We start from the raw sequence: 15495 nt of genomic DNA on the forward strand, positions 1-15495 counted from the left end.
AACTACTCCTGCTGCATCCCCCCAACTACTCCTGCTGCTTTCGTTGACTGGGGAGGCTTATTTCTGGGTCAGGACTCTACATTGCTTCAGTGCCGCTAAGTCCCACCTCCCCATTTCCTGTCCCCTCTCTACCTTCAATTCCCCCCCCCCCCTCTCTCTCTCTCACTAACTCCTACCTGTCTCTTCAACCTCCTCTTCCTGTCAAGCCGTCTTTGATCACATTGGCTAATTTTTCCTCATGATGGCGGTGTTGTATGTCCTACACACCAGGCACCCTACTAAGCACTCTACACTCCCACTGGCACTTATGTTTGCCCACACACTGGGAGGACATGTTCCCGTGTCCATTCCACAGTGAACCCAGTTGAATGCAGGGAGGCTGAACAGCTTGCCCAGACTTGTCATCCTTAGTCTCCACCGTTTTCCTTCATATCCCGTTGCCCGTATCACCCTTCCACATCTGGGGGATTCCTGCCGATGTCTTCCATTTGTTACCTTTTGCTTATGAATACGTAAGGGAAGTTTTTTTTTTTTCCTCCTGAAGCATCAACAATGACATTCATTTGTTCTTGTCATACTGAATTCCTAGAATTGTAGTAGTAACAAGGGCTAGGTAAATATGACCCAATGCCAGGAGGTGACCCTCTTCTTGGAGCGCTCCACAAAGGGTATTCCTTTACCTGACAGGAACACTGGGTAGCAGGACGGACGTGGTGAAGGCCCATGGGATGCTACAGGAGAAGCAATATACCTTCCCTCACTACCCAGCCATCTGGACATTTCCAGGTACAGAGTCTCTTCTGTTGGGTGGTACCAAGAGTCCCCTTCTCTCCAAACTTCCTGCTCTGGGGAACACGGGCTCTTTCTGGCTTCATTTTCTTCCCTCCTTGTCCAGTTCTACCCACGACTGTGAGCATTTTCTGAGAGGACCTCCCTTTACTCCCAAGCAGTTCACGATGACAGTTTATCTTTAAATGGACAGTATGCTGCTCTCATAGCATTGCATTTATTTCTATGCACCAGCTGAGGATGTCAACCAGTATTTCTATTGCATTCTCTCTGAGCAAATACGGTCTTATTTACAAGTAACCGCCTTGTAGGTGTGTACATGCTATGCTGAGTAGAGCTCAGTGAGGATGGGTGCTTGTTCTGAGTGGTGTCATGGAAAATGGGTCTTGTTTTAGCTCTCAGATGATGGACAGAAGGAAGTAAAAAACGGAGATGTGCCTAGGGGAGACAGAAATACAGAAAGAGTGGATAGGGGATTGTGAAGAGGACAGAACATGCCAGAAATTTCCACCACTCGATGACGAGGAGTCAGCCGACTGTTTCAGTCCACCAACTCTTTCTGCTCACGCCCTTGAAGGTTTTAAGTCAGGGGTGGCACTACTGGGTATATTTGATATAGTAGTAATCTGCTCACCTCACCCACAGCAGATATCACTCTAACGAATCATAATACCATCATCTTGATGAGTTCAGCTGTGACCTAAAAGTCCTTCCTCCCACAGCACTCTTACCACGTTAACCTGCCTGCCAGAGCTGACATGCAACCTGAGATCCCTTTGTTCTATGTCCTGGTTTTAGTCAACCTGGTCAGGTTTTACCTTAAGTGAGGCCATTTTATGTGTCACTTTGTTGAATGTAAACTTGAAATGAGCATTATCACAGCATAATTGTTTGGCTACAATAGAACAGCATCTTCTTAGCATGTCCTCTTTGCAGTGATCTTCTTTGGGAGACGACATTGGGTCTGTTTACCCCAGGCTAATTGCTTCGATTCTTCAGATCACAATTTTGCATCGATCAGCTCTACTTTTTTTTTTTTTTCCTCAGAACTTAGCATTGATTTTCCTAAAGGATGCTTTTCAAAATACCAAGTGAAGCAATTATATTAACAATTTCTAGTCCTTTCTTATCAAGTAGAAAATGTATCCTTCGATAACATGGGGTCTGCTGTACACACTGTTTTCCTTTAGAACAACATGAGTGCTAGTTTTCCCGGCCTCTGTTCTTGTCCCACATGAATCTCATTTTTTTTTTTTCTTGCTGTTTTCTCCTTTCTCCTCTTGGCCCAAATCTTATCCTTTAAGAACTGGGAACAATGACTCTGGCCACATATGTGGCAGAGGATGGCCATGTTGGATATCAGTGGGAGGAGTGACCATTAAGCCGGAGGGTATTCGATGCCCCAGTGTATAGGGGAATGCCAGGGTGGGAAGACTGGAGTGGGTGGATGGGTCGTGGAGAATAACTGGAAACAAGGCTGACAAGATGGATCAGTGGGTACTAGCAAGTGGCACATGTTCACCTGAACCCCTACTTCTCTCTCTCTCTCTCTCTCTCTCTCTCTCTCTCTCTCTCTCTCACACACACACACACACACACACACACACACACACACACAGGCACAAGAAAGTTTAGAAAATATTAATAAGAAGAACTGGAGCAGAAATCTTCCCCACAAGATTGTTCCCAAACCCCGTCCTCAGCTCTCCGAAGTCTGCCTTTCCCCAGGGTGCTGCATTGTGTGGTTTTGCACCTTTGCTGGATGCTGATTTGAGGACCTGTCATCTTCTCCAGCTAGACTCAAAGACCCTTCAGGGCAGCCTAAGCCTGTTCTATCATTGTCCATCACAGTGGAGGAGACAGCTACATCCTTTCCCAATGGCGGATGGTAATGACACAGCGGCAGCAAATTATCTTCACAGCTCTGGGCTGCTGGCGTTTTTCTTCTCTTCCTAGGAATTGCTCTTCATGCTGCTTTACTTGAGAAAATATAATTGGTGTAAAATTAGATGGCAAATCCATATTGGGGAGCCATTCATGTGGAAAGGCGACAGCTTGTTCTGACCTTAACACTGGCTCTGTCTGTGTCTCTTGCAGTGATAACAGCATTGGTATCCAGCTGTTTCCAGCGGAGTCTACCTTCCCTTGAGTAAAGGGAGTACTTGGGGCCTCTGACTGGAAACATGACATGTCATGGGACAAATATGCTGGCATTTCTGTTAGGACAGCAGGTGATATCCTTTTCCTGAGGAAAATGGGAGAGACCAGGCATGTGGAAGGACCTGCATCATGACCTAGGGTGAAGGGCCACACTGAGCCTGTATCCTGCTGTCAAAGTTCCCTTCCTCTGAAGCATCACTTCTTGCCTCATCTTGTAACAGGGTGGAAGCCAGTGCACTTACTGTGTGGCAAGAAGAGTTGGTGTCCATTTCCTGAGTCAAGCTGAACTCTTATTTATTTAGATTTTTTTTTCCAGAGGCACTATGAGACAGAAGCATTAGGACCTGGCTCTATGGGAGAGGAAACAGCTGTTCAGGGAGGGTGAATGGGATGCTTGATGTCACCGGCTGGTCAGTGATAAAGTCTGAGAGCAGAATCCACGTCCTTCAGAACCCAGAGCCATTCCTGCCCAGGAGAATCCCATAAAAGAAGCACCCATGGGAGCTGTGTATCTGAGGGTCCTGCTGCCTCATCTGCAGTGCAGCGCACTGTTTTCTTTTTTCCTACCAGTAGATGGAAATAGAACTGAATGTTTCAGCGAGTCCTGGAGGGATTGCTGGAGTCTCTCTCTCAGAGGAAAAGGAGGGGGAGGAGAAGAAAAAGAAAATCCTCAGGCAAAGCTATAGTGAGAGGATGGCTGTCAAACCTGAGCAACCACACACACACACACACACACACATGACACACGTCCCCGGTGTCATGGTCTGATGATGGTTTTAACCTCTTAGAGGCCAGGGAACCAGAAGCAGCCTCTGGCAGCTGTGGAATCTTGTGAGCGTTGCTGGACACTGCCAAGTGGGGGCTTTCTTTGTCCTGACCAACATCATTTTCTAAAGACTTTGCCCTCCATTGTAAGCTACTGCTCTGGGAACACTGTCTTACCACAAGTTTGTACATCATATCATTTCTAGAAAGAGTGGCTTTGGAAAGAAAACAGTTAAAGGAGACTATGAGTGGATAGAGAAGAAAAGGGCACCTGGTCTCCTCACGTCCAGAAGTATTCTTGAATATTATTAGTGCTAGCTGGTTCCTTTCAGCTCAGGTGAGTTGGCCCTTGGCACTTGGCAACATCTGGCGACATGGGCTGGCAGGCACTATTTACTCATATGTAGTGAGCAGGGGGAAGTTGCTAATCCTCCTACAATATGTAGGTCAGTTCCCTACAGCTAAGAATTTCCAGGCCTTACACTTTTGCAACTTTCTGAGACTTCATTTCTGGAAGATGAAGATGCAAAGATAAAATGTCAGTGGATAAAGACTTCATTTTAAGTTTAAAAAAAAAAAAAAAAAAAAAAAAAAGGAATGATTGGGCCTTTGAGTGGCTCTGGCGATAGAGACGATTACCACACAAGCCTGACCTCCCAAGTGTGACCCCCGCAACCTACTCCCAAAAGTTGTCTCCTGACCTCCACATACACTCCATAGTGTGTGTACACATGCACACATGTACACACACAAACATGATAACAGTAATAAAAATTGCATTTACATCCCAGATCTTTCAACCAGTTTCCAAAAATCAAAAGAACTAGAAGCAGAGGTGTTTAAAGTTCATGGTCAACAAGGATTGTGGTGGCAGACCTTAATCATAACGGATACAAACCTCTTTAGTCTTTATTCCTGTTAGTGTGCAAGCTTACAGGTCTCCTTAATTAACTTAAGGACATTTAAACATAATTTAAAACATTAATGGTTTCTGCCGGGGGTTGTCACCTCTGTCTGGGATAATTAGACAATATACAGGCCCTTGATAATTTTTTTTAATTGAAAAGCAAATCTTACAGATTTTGAAGCTTTTGATAAACAGCATTATGAAATAAGTCAATTTATGTTGAAACATTTCCCCCAGGAATTTAGCATTGCACTGTTCTGCAGGATTTAGTCCCTAGAACCCTCACGTGTAGAAACGAGCACATACTGGTGATGTTAGTGATTTTCCTTTCAGCATTTCAAATCCCCTTAGGCTGGGGACCTGGTTCCCTGGTACAGCAGCTGCTTACCATGCACAAGGCCCTAGATTAGGTCTCCAGCACTATAATAAACAAAATAGAACAGTCGCCCTTCGGAGAGGAGTTTAATCCATTGTTCAGAAGTTGGTGGTAAAGTTTCTAGGTCTCCACTCTTGCCGCTGTCTTATGGTTTTCCATGCAAATTAGCAGCTCCCCCCAAGCCCCCCAAATGACACCTTGAAAATCACTCTTTTTTTTTTTTTTTTTAAGATTTATTTATTTATTATATGTAAGTACTCTGTAGCTGTCTTCAGACACTCCAGAAGAGGGAGTCAGATCTTGTTACGGATGGTTATGAGCCACCATGTGGTTGCTGGGATTTGAACTCAGGACCTTCGGAAGAGCAGTTGGGTGCTCTTACCCACTGAGCCATCTCACCAGCCCCGAAAATCACTTCTTTCTTATTTAAAAGTTGGTAAGGCCAAGGACATATTGAATATTTACCGTGTTTCATACATTTCCCAAATCTGGTCTTCAAAACTTCCTGACTTCTGTGGGCGGTAGTCTTCTTATTTTTAAGAAAATGAGCTTTTGGGAACAGACTTACTTGGGTATGTTACCTGTCTGGAACAAGTCAGAACCCCAGTCTGTAATTCTGTGGGGTGCATCACTACATGTGATTTCCAAAACACTCATCCCTGGGCAGACAGTTTCAGTATTTCTGTTTTGGTGGCTATTAACTTTTTTTTTTTTTTTTTTTTTTGAGAAAATAAAAATCATTTCAAGCTGTATTTTCTTTCAAGAGATTGTCCTTGGACTTGAGGGGAGTCATCAAATTTCACTTGAGTGGAGTAGATATTTTTATCAGAATACTAAAATAAAGTCACTGGAGCAAATCTGAGGTTACTAAGCTCTGCCACTCCAGACTCCAGTGCTGAGCGTTATTTGAAATGAGACAACATCAGTGTCCTCCTGGGGCCTGCATCTGATGTGATATTAAGGAGAGCTCCCAGATATATTTATTTCTCTTGGTTCAATCCCAAGAAGCTGCTGGAGCTGTCAGTTTCCATTACGAAAGCGGCAGGTGTAAAAAATATTATCTTCAGCTCTCCACAACAGAGCCAATCCAAGAACTTTCCAGAAAAATGAAAAATTCCGTGCCCAAGTCAAATATAATCTCCAATTGTGAGCTTCCCCCCCCCCCTCTCTGTGTGCATGTACGTGCGGGTATGCATGCATGCCTCTGTGTGTGTGTGTGTGTGTGTGTGTGTGTGTCTGTCTGTCTGTCTGTCTGGGCGCTCATGCATGTGCTCCTGTATACGCATTAGACCTAAACTGAAGTGGTGTTTAAGAAAAACATTCCTAGGTTGGTTCTGAGATGCCCACTTGGAGATGGAGGCTTTGTGTGTTCTCTTGCCTTATAGCTTTAGGGATGTCTCCAGAAACCATAAGCAAAGGGCATTCCTGTCTGCAGCAGAGTCTTCAGGGGCTCATCCACCATCTCTTGACACTCAGTCTACTGATGTGTTTTCAAACAAGTGCACCATTGATATTACCTCAGTGACCAGGAATACCAGGTATGAAGTGTGCACAACTAGCTCAGCTCTATTCTCCCTTTGCTTAATTAGTTGTAAACTTCTTACCAAGGGCCCTTCAGCCTTGGGAGTTATGTTGGGTTCTTTGGTCTTTAAGGAAGACATAAACACACTACCTTTGATCTCTTACCAAAATTCTCTTCCTGGCAACACCCGTTTAAACCCTGTGTTTAATTTTAGTTCATACCCACAAGAGAAGCCTTTAGACTAGCACAGCCCTTCCCTTCACTGTGACTATCAGCTATAACAATTCCATGAGTCGCTCACACTTTTGGGGTTGGTTGGGTATTCTGTTAAAGTCAGACAAAAAACAATCTAGATATTCCAAAGTTCCAGTAAGTCTTTGTGTGAGGCATGAACAAGAAAGTCCTGTGTATCTCTGGATTCTCAACTGTCCCTCTACCTCTAGACTTTATTCATAGTAATTTATTTTATTAATATGATATAATGTTTTCTTATATAATGTACTTATATTATATTTTACATTACATTGTATATTATATATTTATTATATAATGTATAATACATTATATTATGTATTAATAATAACATATTAGTAATATAATATTAATAGTAATAACCAAAGGTGTCTCTAAGGTGTTTCCTCACATTATTCTCCAATCCGGTCTACTGGCGGGCACACACTTCTCCAGGGAAGTCGGCTTCTTCTCATCCTTGTTCTAGCCAGCTTACTCAAAAACAAAGAAACAAACAACTACAAAACAAAGCTGACGTCTACAGCTGCTTCTCTAGATACAAGGCTGTTTGTTATTTTGTTTTTTGTTGTTCTTATTTACTTATGTTTACTCATTGTGAATTTTTGGGCCTACAGGCAAAACAGAAACTGAGAACCAACAACTAAGAACCACTCTTAGACTTACAAATGTCAATGTTTTTCATTTGTCAAAAACCAAACTGAAACAAAACAAAAAGCAAGCACAACTTTTCAGGAAATAATACTGATATAGAGGTGCTAGGAGACCCATTCCTTACCCTTCTACCTCCCACCTGCGCAAACCACTATTCAGACAGTTGCTAGGTGGGCTATGGGGAGGCCCATAGTCAGACAGCAATAGGAAACAACATTTTTACTCTGCTTGCAGGTGGGAAATACAATTTCCTTCTCGTTTTTCCTGTCTACTACTAAGGTTGACCATTTTTCATATTTATTGGCTATATGATCTGCTTCAGCAAATTGTCTCTTTGTCCATTCCCTGTGATTAATTTTACTATTTGGTTTGTAAAAGTATCTGAATATTTTGATTATTTCTTTGCCTCCTATATTCAGATAGCTACTTCCAGCCCATAACTTGTTTCCTATATTTGTTTACACACACACACACACACACACACACACACACACACAGTAGATATTTAAAATTCATTTACTTTTTCTTTATGGCATTTGTCATAAATATGTATATGGTGTATTTGTGTGTCAAGAATTTCTGCCTTATCGTACAGCAATAAAGATATTCTAAAAACATTTTTAAAGATTTTCTTTTCACACATCAACTTTTCATTTATCTGGAATGTACTTTTATAGTTGGATAGAAATTTATTTTGATTCCCAAATTGATTAACTCTATTTCTGCCTTTGCTGTAGTGGAACAACTTGCTTGTGTGTGTGAGTGTGTGTGTGTGTGTGTGTTTTCTTGTCTTATTGCTTTGCCCACTGTCTCCAACACTAATATTAAATACACATGTCCTCAGCCCTGGCTAACTCTCACCTAATCAGTCACAGCAATGTGGATGTTATCTCAGCTTTGCAGATGATGTGACTGGAACTACATTGCAGAAGCACACAGCTAATGGATCAATAACACAGTCTGAATGAAAACCCATCTGAGCTATGTCAGAGTTTAGCTGTTTATGCCCCTCGGTCACTGCTGATGTGGGAGGAGCTAGCCCATTTCACCTTGCCTGCTTGTGCCCAGATTCTGTTGTTAATGAGGAGGGGAAATGTTATGGAATTGATGCCAGAGAAGCACTTGAAGTTAGTCTGAACAAAACTAATAGACATTGTTTAATTTAGACCTGCCAAAAGTAGATCAGAGAATCTTATAAGTATGGAATCATTCTTATTCTAGTTGGTGTAAGCATTCACTCAGGTAATGTAATCACATCTCAGTGGAAAGTCAGAAACAATGGCTCTTCATAGTGTTAACATTCTGAGAATGAGTACAAATGTCTCCCTTCCTCCCTTCCTCCCTACTTCCCTTCTACCTTACTTCTGTCCTTCACAACCTTCACAGCCTCTGATCATAGAAACGCAGAAGCAGCTTACAAAGGCGTGCATAAAAGAAGTAGGCCACAGATATGCTAAAATCAGGGCAAACGGAGTACAAATGTGGCAAATTAATAATTCTCCCTTAGAGTTATTTCTTAGTTTGACCACAACACGGCCTTAAGCTTCCTAGCAATTGAAGCAAAGAAAACCTGTCCAGCTGTGCATTTCATAGTGGGCACGAGATGGAAATAGAATAGTTGCTAAGGGAATACCCAGCATGTCCCGACTGGAGAGAAACGTTAGGGCATTGGGCTGCAGGTGGGCTGCACTCATCAGGGTCTTCTCAGTGGTGTGAAGTGATTTTTGCGTGAGCTGCGTTATTCTCTGCAAACTCCACCCCCTGAGGAAAAGATTATTCTTTATCGTGAACAGTATCTAAAACAATAGGTGCTAATAATAATTGTGGAATGAATGCTATTTATACCCCTCTGTAAAAAACGCTGGCTGGAGTAACATTTGTAATAATTACAGCTCTAGACATTATCAATGAACTACCTAGAAATGACATTTTAGGAGGTATTTTTTTTTAGTTCCATGGACAACATCATCAAAAATAACTCAATACTTAGTAATAAATTTAGTAAAAGCAGTACACAGTTTACCCACCGGAAACTACAGTGCACCGTGGGAAAGCCAGTGGGAAACCGGGGAACAAATACACAACAGCAATTCTGTGTGAAGCGCAAAGGCTGAGACTTTGGGTGGGTGGCTTTTTTGGTTCTCTGGCTTGATTGAGTACTGCACTTTAAAGTTGTAAGAAGGGTGAGGACATGCCTCAGCAGCTGAGAACATTGGCTACTTTTAAGGAGGCTGTGAGTTCAAATGCCAACTTATAACTAACTGTCTGTAACTCCAGTTCCATAGCATTTTATACTCTCTTCTGGCCTTGGTGGGCCCCAAGTATACATGTGGTGTACAAATATACATATAAGCAAACACTCATATACATAAAATGAAAATTTAAAAGATTGAATTATAAATAAAAAGTTAATGTAACACACACACACACACACACACACACACACACACACACACACACACTGCTTGGCAGCCTTGGGATCAAACTAAGGGCCTCAGGCGTACCTGGGAATTACCTGCTTTCCCTTTCCCCCAACCCCCAACCCAGCTTCTCTCCCAGTCAAGAAAAGTATATACTGGATAAAATAGAATCATGCTATATAGAAAACTGCCTCAAATGTTTAACAGTGTCCTTAATTTATATTAAGGACATTCATCATTACTGATAGCACACAAACCTGTATTCGGATATCCCATGAATTGGTATTCTCATACGTAAAATAGGTATTTGCTATCATCGCTAGCTGATTTTTATTGAGCTTATAGCATGTGCCTGTTACGTTTCTGAACAGCTCTGTAAATATGATCACATTTAATGCCCCATGGAGCCAGGGATGTTAACCCTTTTGCCCAGTGTTACTCTCTAGCAGAGGAAAGACACAGGGGCAGGAGCAGGAGCCCAGGGCCTGGGCAGTCCATGTGTTCCCTCCCCTGACCTTCTTTCTGACTTCATTGTGGTAAACCCTAGTGTCCAGTGACTAGCTGGAAGCACTTGACCCCTAAATATGGAATGAGAAGATATTTTGGAAGTCTTAATGACATCATCAGGGTACCACAATTAAACAAGTTTCCCCATTTTAAAATAACCTTTCCAGGTGGTAATCTTAGAACATCACAGTAATCACATACAAACTAGATGTGGTAGATCCACCTCTGATGTCAGCGCTTGGACTATGCCTCCAAAACCAACCAAACAAAAAAACAAAACCCTAGCACAGCTCGCAAGGTATTTGCCAAAAAACGTCCGCCTCAGAAAATGAACTCCTCAGACAGAGCCTAGGCACTAACACAATTCCCTCACGGGCCTTGTTAATACCTCCCAGACTTTCACTGTGCCTGGGGAACTGAGGGATTTGTAGTTCTGACCCTGGGCTGTGAGGTCCACCGTGGGGTTCAAATCCTGCCTTCGTAACAAAAGTGCAGCATGTTGGAAAGATGAAGGAGACTGTCTGTGAAGATGCGCGGAACTCTGTGGGGTATGCAGGAAGCTTTGAAGACTAGAAGCAGGTGAAACACACAACCTTGAAAGGCTGGACTTGAGATGAGCATGCTTTTGCATAAGGAGCCACTGCCATCCATAATGCGGAGCTCTGAGTGGTGGCGCATGCCTTGAATCCCAGCGCTTCAAAGGCAGAGGCAGGCAGACCTCTTAAATTCAAAGTGAGCCTGGTCTACATAGAGTTCTAGGGCAACCTGAGCTATGTAGAGAGACCCTGCCTCAAAAGCACTGGACGGGAAGCTGAGTCTCTATCCTCGGACTACTGTCCCCTATGCCCTGTGGGCTATTTATTCTTCTACAAGAGTAGGTGATTGGAGTAACGGTTGCCCTGCGATACACTTTAATACAAGCACCCAATGTGTTAGTCTGGACCAAAGGAAAGATGTTTCAGTATCCTTTGCTGAAGATGGGTGTCAGGGTGGGTCAGGCTGTCCGTTATGTTTCCTGATTCTGGAGACTCTCAGTTTATAAACGTAGTGCCAAGAAAACTGTCCTCAATTCTGCGTGAATCCTGACGTTACCAGCTGGACAGTTTCAGTGCTACACCTTGGGTTGTTTAGCTTAGCATTCTATCTGCTAAGCACCTCGGGGCTAAACGCTGTGGTCTCTAATGGTGGGTTTCCTCAAACAACTCAGGCCTCAAAATCTGTCTTAGAAATAGGTATTGTTCATGTACTTTAATATAGAAGCCGCACCAAGTTTTTTTTTTTTTTTTTTTTTTTCATGTCATAAGGATAAATCATTCCTGCAGAGTGACACTGTAAATCAGTGTAGACCTGTAGAAACTCACCTCTCTACTGTGCTCTGCACCCACAGTCTGGTGTCTTCTCTTTCAAGGAATGCTATAACAGCTAGATTGCTAGGGGCCTACACGGGTACCAGGTGTGGTTCTAAGCTTTTTTGTATCTGTGTTTACATATAACAATGTTGTGCCAAGGAATTGTATAACTGCTTTTGTTTAAAAATGAAGAAAGTATGGCAGCTCACTTAAGGAGCTCAGTGAGGATTTGCAGCCAGTGAATACCATCTCTATTCAGTAGAGGTGGATAGGAGGGGGGGAAGTCAGCTTAGATCGCCCCAAATTCCCTCATTCTTTGGAATCTTACTAGCAGGAAGATATTGTCCAGCAACCAAGAACGAGAAGAAAGGAATGAGGAACCAATGCCTACCAAGGTCTGGGAGATCCTTGTTGACTTGATGGTCCTGAGACCTGCTCTGAACTGATGCAGTTCTGCTTGTCTTAAGAGCCTTTGGGAATTCGGAGACATTATCCCACTTTGTAGTATGTGTGGTAGGCCAATGCTGGCTGGGATATCCCAAGATCTTACAGACTCAGGCATGTTAGGAGGTCACATTTACTATAAGACATTCTATCTGTTCATTGACATTCCACAGGGGTACCTGAGTTCCCAGAATTGACAGTAACGGAAGAAACAGTCAACCCCTTTGATTGCAAGACTTAACCAGATCCTGGGTGGTAGTATATTAGGTAGGTACCCTGTGCTCATCCTTTTTAGCTCTGAATGCAGAACTGGCCACGTGGGTATGTAGAACACTATAGTGGGCAGTCATGGCCAGACTGATCTATGGCATGGCTGAAAATAAACTGGCATTTATTAAGGTGCAGCCTTAATTTGGTCATATTGCTCAACCGCAAAGCTAGTCAGATTCAACATGCAGATGTCTCCGTGTGACTTAAGTAACATGACAATTAAAAAACAAAACAAAACAAAACAAAACAAAAACTAGACTGCTTTTAAAATTATCTCACTCTGTCAACAAATATTTATCGGAAGCTCTCACCACCACTCACATGCCAAGACCCTGATGGATACTGTGAGTCTAGCCTTGAGCAAGTTGATCAGACCTTGAGATAGGATGCTCGGGAGAGTGGGTGATTATGTGGGCCTCTGCTTCCAGTGTGGGCAGCTACTTGGCTGGGGAAGCCTGGTCCCTCTGGATCTTGCTGGCTGGATCCACCTTCAGCCTGGAGGGTATGTCCTTGCTCGAATCGAGTTTTTTTTTTTTTTTTTTGGACTTGTTCTTTAGGAATTGCCTTTGCAGCTGCTCTGAGCCACACAGGAAAAACCATCTCACTGTGTTATTTTATAGCCACACCTAGCTTTGTGACCAAAAATGGTATTGCCAACTTGGTGACCCACTTTGTTCTCCAGAGTTGGCTCTGATTGACTTGCCTGTGAGCCAGAACTACAGCCACTCTTTGAGGTTGGCTATTTACCACGGCTGAGATTATCAGTAATTTAGATCATTTTGAAGTGATTTCTTACTGACTCTCATGGTGCTTTCACTCCGTGGTAACACTGTGTCCAATTTCTCTTCTACCTTCTGCCTCTCTCTTTCCAGATAGTTCGGAATCCTTGGGAGGGTTTCAGGGCCATACATCCACATGTCCAAAAAAATGTATATTCACTAAAATTGAACATTTAGTTTCTGAGGAAACTTTCCAAGTTGGTCTCTCAGAATTGCTCTAACAAGAACTTTTTCTTGGGATAACGGGCAATGTAGTAGGTTTTAGAACCTCCCAGGCCTGCCTTCAGCCTCTCTTTCCCAAATGTTTGATCTATGTAGCCAGTAATTTCCCCTGGCCTTAATTTCCTCATATGTGTTATGGGACAGTAACACTTCCTTGACAGGTGAGAATTTTCTATCTCCTAATGCAAATCCTAAATGGAATCAGTTATTATTATTGACACATTGGACTAAAACCTCACATAATGCAGGCATTCAATCTTTAAAAAAAAATAAAAATTTATTTAGCAGCACTTATTTTGAAATCATGTACACGAAAGCTGAAAGACTGAGGGTGTAACTCAGCAGTGGAGCGGGTGTGCTTAGATTGTGCAAGGCCCTGGGTTCCATCCATAGCACTGAAAGAGGAGGGGAAAGATGGGGTGGAGAGGAGGAGATGAGAGCCAGGAGAGGATCATGCTGAAGAAACTCTAGAGTCCATCCCAATGTCACTGAGACCCAGAAAGAAAAGTGGATCGACCAGGGTCATGCAGCTGGTTGGCATGTGACAGAAGAGAATCAGCACAGAGCATTTTATGTGACTTCTGATTTCTCTACCATTGGAAGCCCTGGCATCCTTGTTCACAGGTCAAGACCACTGAGCCAGGAGGCTTCCGAATAACAAGGACTTGAAGTCTGCATTTGGGGAGAAGTTAGCACACACTTACTTCCCACATCTTTGTGAAGTTACCCTGTCACTTTACAGAGTACAAAGCACACCATGGTTGTGTCTCTCACGAAGCTGGCAGGAACAGTACAGGGTGGTGGCCAAGACACTGGTCAGACACACTTGGTCCTTCCACCACACGGCAGCTTGCCGTACTTCTCTGAGTTTCGGCTCGTTCATCCGAAGGACCTAAACGTCAATATTGACTCTTAATGTCATTGCGAAGGCTATAGGCAATACTACTACACAAAAGTGATGTTGTCTGGCATGTGCTGGGCGCTCTCTAAAATTGAGTATTATGATCAATAACACATTTATTTTAAATGTCTCTTTTTGGCTTCCCCATTATCTCAAGCGAATATTTCACTAGCTGTGAGCTCTTAGCTGGTCTTAAAGCTGATAGATGATACTGACCAGGTCTTTCCTACCCTCTCGAAGCTCTTTCTCATCCAGAAGCATGAGACCTTTCACCTCTGGTGTTCTACCTTACTCGAGGATGATAAAATCCTGAACGGATGGTTAGAGGCTGTCCGTCAGAAGCAGAGTTGCAGCGGGAGGGAGGTAACTCAGCCGGTGAAGTGCTGGGAAGGCATGGGAATCTGAGTTTGAGCCCCAGCATACACATCAAAAAGCAAAGCACAGTACTGTACACTTGTCATCCTAGGGGTGCAGAGCCAGAGACAGGCAGGTCCTTGGGGCTTGAGGCCAGCCAGCCTAGCTTAACTGGCAGGCACCAGGTCCCAGTGAGAGACCCAGCCCGAAGGAACAAGGATCTGCATAGCACTTGAGGAACACCACCTGAAGCTGGCCTCTGGTCTCCGTGCTTCTACATACACATTTGTAAATCCCACCACTCTCAACCCCTCGAAGCCCCTCCCCGCCAAACACACGGAGGGTTAGGAACTCTATCCCTGAGTTTCCTCGATTATTAACAGATACAGGAAAGAAGCAGAATGTTGACTTTAGCAAACACTGCCATTGCTGGGAGATGCTGCTCTTTTGAAGGCATTACTGTCCTTGGGCTCCGATATTCTGCTTGTATCATCACTACTTGGACACTATGTTCTTTGTGCATCAATATACTAGGCTCTGCTTGCTCCTATTTCCTATTCTTGTTTGACTGAACGTATGAATAGTTGAGGTTCCCATTTCTGTTTAGAAACTATGATACACTTGAGACCAGAACAATTCAAATGAACCAAAAGACGAGAGGCCAAATTAATATAACTCAATGGTAAGTCCTCCTCATCCCTCACTTCAGTGGGGAAATTGTATTTCTCGGCAGGTCTTGCCTGCCCCGACTCTGGATCTCAGCCCTCCCTCGATTCTGAATATTACATCATTTCGCTTCGGCTAATGTAAACACTCATCACCCCACA

At 43.3% G+C, this 15495-nt stretch overlaps 1 protein-coding gene across 3 annotated transcripts in view; it reads left to right on the top strand.

The window, feature by feature from the left end:
- Positions 1–15495, top strand: part of Plce1 (phospholipase C epsilon 1) — a 300309-nt gene that overhangs the window by 79708 nt on the left and 205106 nt on the right. The gene's annotated exons all lie outside the window — the stretch shown is intronic.

Source organism: Mus pahari, chromosome 1 (genome assembly GCF_900095145.1).
Source record: "Mus pahari chromosome 1, PAHARI_EIJ_v1.1, whole genome shotgun sequence".
NCBI classification, from domain to species: Eukaryota; Metazoa; Chordata; class Mammalia; order Rodentia; family Muridae; genus Mus; species Mus pahari.